The following is a 6,287-nucleotide window of genomic DNA, read 5'->3' on the forward strand; positions in this document are numbered from 1 at the left end:
CTCACATTCATCTGTAGGCTGTAAAACTACTCACATTTTCCCCTGTTCAGTCTAATGTATCACACCGACGCACAACAGTCCTGCACATACTGTCACTCCAAGTGAAATCAACAGGAATATGAAGTGTAGAACAAACAGAAAAAGTCAGTGTATCTGTGTCAGAGGGTTCATCTGTGAATAATCTGGAGCAAAACTGAAAAACGTCTTCCTCAATTTGTGCATTTAAAAGGACGAATAAATCCACTATAAATAACAAAGTATAGAACATTATCTGAATAAGTGAATGTCTAGTTATAACATAGAAGTACGTATAAAATAAGATATTATTGTAATTCATTACCATGATAAGAAGATATTGTCACATTTATTGATCATTGTATTTGTAGTAAAAATTAAAAATGCATATAAATATTATAGTTTATTTTAAAACGGTTGATTATGTAAATCTGATTGTGATCAAAAAAGTGTATGTGAATGGTTTGTGTTATCGTAAAAATATGGAGAAAAAAGTGTGTTAACAAAGCAAAGGAAGCGGATTTAACCCTTTCATGCACGGATTATGACAACCTTAGTCACAGTTTTTTCCTGAGTGTTTTTATTCCTCTTTAGGCCTGAAAAAAAAAATAAAACAAACAATGTGATTGAATTTTTTTTAACAAACTTATTTTTCAGAGTTACAAAAATGTCCACCATGTGTTTAATTTTTGAAGCAAGGAAACATGTATTTAAAATGCGATATCAGAAAGTGATAAACTGTGTTAAATCGATGAAATACAAATATTTTTAATGCAGCTAATCTGATGTTTTCTCTCATTTTAACCCTTAGGGGTCATACTCTAATACCAGCTATTACCCACTTCATGGAGATAATAAAAAAAAAAATATATATATATATATAAAAAAATACTCAAACATGTTCTGGGTGTGATGTTCACTGTGATAAAAGACACTTCAGATCTTGTTTTTCCTGCTAAAATGACATAAATAGAAGCTACTGGAAGTTCACAAACACAGCTGTGATCATATGAACTTCATCTGCCCTGAAAAGGTTCTGATCAAACATGGACCTGTGTTTATTAATGAAGTCAATCTTGACCTGTGGACCTTCGGCATCAGAATCTGCTGAAGCCTCAGAGGTCTGAAGTGCAGTTGATTTATGAAGAGTCGATCTCCAGGAACAAGACGCAATGTTTCAGTCACTCACAGATTATTTATGGCAGCGTTTATCAGCGGAGTTTATGTTCTGTTAATGTACACAACAACACATTCCAACACACATAGATACGACAATCAAACAGCATCGTGACGTCAAGTCCCAACGGACCTTTGACTGATTCAATAATCACAGAAAAACAAACGGCAGCAAAACCCTCTGTAGTGAAAAGTCTTAAAAAGTCTGAACCCTGTGGAAAGGATGCACAAACGCTGAGAGGAAAACATCATACATCAATATTTTTTGCATAAATCTCTTAAACCACTTCATCTCCGCTCAAAACTATCAAATGTTCAATAATTGTCAGGATTTTAACCCTTTAAACACCAGTTTGAATACACGATTTATTAATAAAAAACACACAAATGTGAAATAATTTGCATGTAATATGTGTTGGAAGGACATGTTTTATATTACAGTCTTGTACATGTCAAAGTTAATGAATATCACTGATTTTATTGGATGTCATTAACATTCATTACTGAAGTGTATTTGGTAGTTTAATGATAAATGAATGTGACGAATATTCCATCCACTGCACTTATTTATGATGAGCAAACTGCACAAAAACTGCAAAAAAAAAAATTTATTTCCAAGAATTTCAATCCTATTTGTGTATTATTACATCATCAGCTGCAGTTATTACATTTCATTTCATTTATTTTTATTTTATTTATTTATTTAACCAGGAAAAAAGACTCATTGAGATTAAAAATCTCTTTTGCAAGTGTTTTATTTAAATAAACAAATGTATTTATTCAAACTAGATTAAATTAAATCCATCACATTTATCTACATTTAATTTTTTTCTTCCTTTTTTTTTTTTTTTGTGCAAAATCTAACTATGCTATTGGCTTTATTATATTTAAAATGGCCAAAACTATTACATAATCGGTTGCTACAAGGTATGACATTTTCACATCATATGAACCCACAAATGTAATAAAGTTTCAACTGAACACTGGGGAAGTTTAGTCTGTTTTCTGTCAGATTCAGGGGTTTGACTCCATCTTGTTGAATTTCTAAAGGTTACTGTATTATTTATGACAGAAAACCTGAATATTTTACTGCACCACAGTCCATTTCATCACATCTTCAACTTTCACCTGGAGGCTGAATGTTTTGTTTTGTTATAAGATAAGATAATCCTTTATTAGCTGGACATTGACAGTGTTACTGCAGTAAAAACAGTGAAAACACCCACTGATAATCTACAGATCTACACCTCAGTCAGTGTTGTTTGTCATTAGATTAACACTGAAAACATGAAAAGGACAGTCTAAAACCTAGTGTAGTTTATGTAGCAGGTCTTTAATATTCATTTATAATGTGGAAAATAACAACAACTGTGAAAAAGAAGGTGTGAGTGGTGTAATAGATATAAAAACAGGACTGAGGTCCCTGGATCTCACACACATGTTCTATCCACAATCAGTCACCAGTAGAATTTACAGGTTGTCAGGTTCTGTTCTATGTTCTATGTTCTCTGTTCTAGTCCTGTGGTCTGGATGCAGGAGCTCAGTCTACCAGCAGAAGTGGGCGGGACTTTCACTGGAGGAGAACTCAGCTAACTCCATATATGGTTTCCTATCAGTGCTCAATAGGAACTATATTGATATGTGTAAACATTTGCACATTATCAGCCATCAAAATCTGGACCATTAGAAGTAAAAGCAAATTCTTAGTATTTCAAAAATTCATCAAAAATTCCAAAATCAAAATTTTTCAAAACTGTGAACAAACTTTGTAGACGTTGTCCCAAGGAAGATAGATATAAAATTTGAAATGAATCTAATCAGTAGAGAAAAGACGTTTGAAGAAATTGCTAATGAAGACGAAGACGACAACAAAGACGAAGACAATGACAGAGATGATGGAGAAATACATTTAAAAAAATAAATATGTAAGAATAAATAAATAAAAAAGACAATGAAGATGATGACGGAGATGACGATGGAGACGACAACAAAGATGACTTTTTAAAAGTTACTTATTTAACCTTTATTTAACCAGGAAAAAAGATCCCATTGAGGTTAAGAAAATTTGAGAAAAAAAATTTACAGGACAAGTTGAACTATGATGATGACAAAGACGACAACAAAGATGACGCTGAAGGCGACAACGGAGACAACGACGAAGATGACGATGACAACAAGAACGACAAATGGTCTATCAGTCAGGGAGCTAACAAATGATAAAAAATTATTTAAGATAATAAAGATAATAAATATAAGAGCAGTATCTGTAAGGGGATTAACACTGCAAACACAGAAAAAGCTAATTCCCTTCAAATATTACAAATATTTCCAGAACATGCAGTTCAGTATTGTCAGTCAGTGGATGATACGTGGAGGTTTCTACAGAATAACACTACTGAACAATGGAAATAGACAAATGAAAAACTAACACACTTCACTGTTGCAAAAATACAGACATTTCCAGGAAACGACACTAAACCATGGAAAAAAAAAATCACCAAAATGCAGTAAATAAAACGTTCCTGTTATTGTTCCCCCCATGTCCACAAGTAAATCTAGTCTAGTTTAGTCTTTTGTTCTTGTTGTAGAATTTTTACTCACATCTTTTGAGACATAAAATACTTCAAACGTGCAGATTCCTTCTTTTGTTTCGTGCAGTATCACCATTTCGTGCCACTTTTCCACCTGATAAAACACTCACTGTGATGAATCTACGGTGGATTTATGATAGAAACTCTATACAACCATTCATTCCTGTCAGGTTTAACATTGGCCCAGAATCCTTATCCTCAGAACATGAACTCACACCTCGCATTGAAATCACGTTCTCAGGCTGAAGGGGAAAGAAACTCAAAGCTGTCGTTACTCATTCTCTGAATGAACTTAACGAAGAAAAGGAAATATCTGATGTCCTGACGATAAACCACTAAAAGGATGTTTGTGGATTTAGATTTTTTTGAGATGGAAAAAGGAGGCGTTGGATGTTTAATCAAAACTGACTGGAGTTATTAGTCATTAGCTCGGAATAGAGTGAATTACAGCAATACATAAACAAGAGAAATTAAAGTAAAATAAGGGGAATTCATTAGAAGATTAAACCTTTGGGATATTGGAAGCAATGAAAGGACAAGTGATCAGAACAGTGGATAAAAGTGGATTCTCCAAACTCATCGGTGACATAATGGAAGGATGTAAAACACCATTAACTGCCTCTTAAATAAATAAAACCCATGAGGGTGAATCATCAAACCTTGGCACAAAAATCAACAATAAATGATATGCCAGACCATTATCACAACTATCACTGGTAATAAATCCTAGTATCAGCTTATAAACATCGTCCAGTTTCAGAAGAACACGTGTGTCCAGTGGAAAATGGTCACAGATAGGAAGGCTGCATCAGAAGCATCTGTGCAGTTACATAAAGTAATCACTTTGGTTTGTTACGTCGTATTTGACCATTTGAAAAGGAATTACCACTTTATTAGACATGTTTGTGTTAGGTTATGTTTTGCTTGTTCAAAAATAATAATATCTGAGCATTGAGCCCCGATGGATCAAATATGATACAAAATTAAAACTCATACATGAAAATCGATGTTTGAAAAAACATTTTTTGGGTTGTTCAGAAGGACCAATAAAGGCTCCAGGTTCAAAGAACTGGAATTTTCTGTCGGTGATTTAATGGTTCAGGCTTTACAGGGTTAAAGTGCACAATGGGCTGATGCTAACTGTTAATGCTAATGCTAAATAATATATGTGTGTGTATTATGGGTAAAATGCCTTCATGTCCGATGGGGATTATGGTAAATACTAGGAACTCAATTTGAAAACTGCACATGAACGCCCCCTCATGTTGTATTTTCTACTGGAGATCTGGGAAAAAATGTCGATGCACGAGCGGCCAAGATGAAAATGACCTTTGAACTTTTCAACATGGCAGAGAGCAATGAGGGATTCATCCCAAATGATAAACAATGCTTTCATTAACATTCTGATAACTGATGATTTTGCATATTTATAGTATACACACTTTGAAAAATGTTTTAAAAATAAATAAAAATGCTGTATCAGATGAATCAACACATCCAAAACTGTTCCACCCAAGTATCAAGTGATGATACATTCTGTGAAAAATTGTGACATTTTGCATTTCGCTACAACAACAAAAGCACTTGAACACAACACACCCACAATTTCAAATTCATCATCCTCGACAGCACATGAAGGCAGCAGAATTTTCCCTATGGGACACTAAAGCGAGTTAACCTTTAACCTCTGTAACCACTTTGAAGAATGAATGACAGTATTGTGGTTCAAACCCGTTCTGTACATGAAATCACCTGGGGTTACAAAAATGTTTTCAACCACTTCAAGTTTCTGACCAATCACTCATGAGTTGGACAACGCACAAGAACAAAGTTCTGCCCAGATGACGAGTCATGAAAAAAATGTTGTGTTCCTGCAGAGGATGTAGGAACTTTAACACATCACTAACATGAACGAACACACCGCCCTGCCGACTGGGAGCACTGGGCGACCATGTCAGGCAAATGGGGGTTAACTACCCGGCTCCAGGGCACATCAGCCAACAGTTCACAGCTCAGGATGAGAATCGAACCGGCAACCCTTCAGTCACTAGCTGACTCTCCTCCAGATGAGGGACACTTCCTGGATGTGTGTGTTGTCTCTTATCGGTGCAGTTTCAGTTTATGTGTTAACGACAGTGGTGGGCAAATTACTTTAATAAAGTTATTAATTATAGTTACTAGTTACTTTCCCAAAAAAAGTAATTGAATTAGTAACGGAATTACTCCTTCATAAATGTAATTAGTTACCAGGGAAAGTAATTTTTGTGTTACTTTTTTGAAAAACCGTCAAATATGTAAAAGGAAACAGATTTTTGAGTGTGTTTCACAGCCTGTGGCATAGAGTAGAACAGCAGACAGGTACTGAAGACCAGGACTGTGGAGAGGCTGGGGTCCACCAGGGTCCACCGGGGTCCACCAGAGCCCGGCTTTTCTACCACATAAAGGGGTCTGCATTTATAGGAAGAAGATGCCCCTCCAGTTAATCCCACATCTGCACTTTTTTCA

Source organism: Sphaeramia orbicularis, chromosome 5 (assembly GCF_902148855.1).
Source record: "Sphaeramia orbicularis chromosome 5, fSphaOr1.1, whole genome shotgun sequence".
In the NCBI taxonomy this organism is placed as follows: domain Eukaryota; kingdom Metazoa; phylum Chordata; class Actinopteri; order Kurtiformes; family Apogonidae; genus Sphaeramia; species Sphaeramia orbicularis.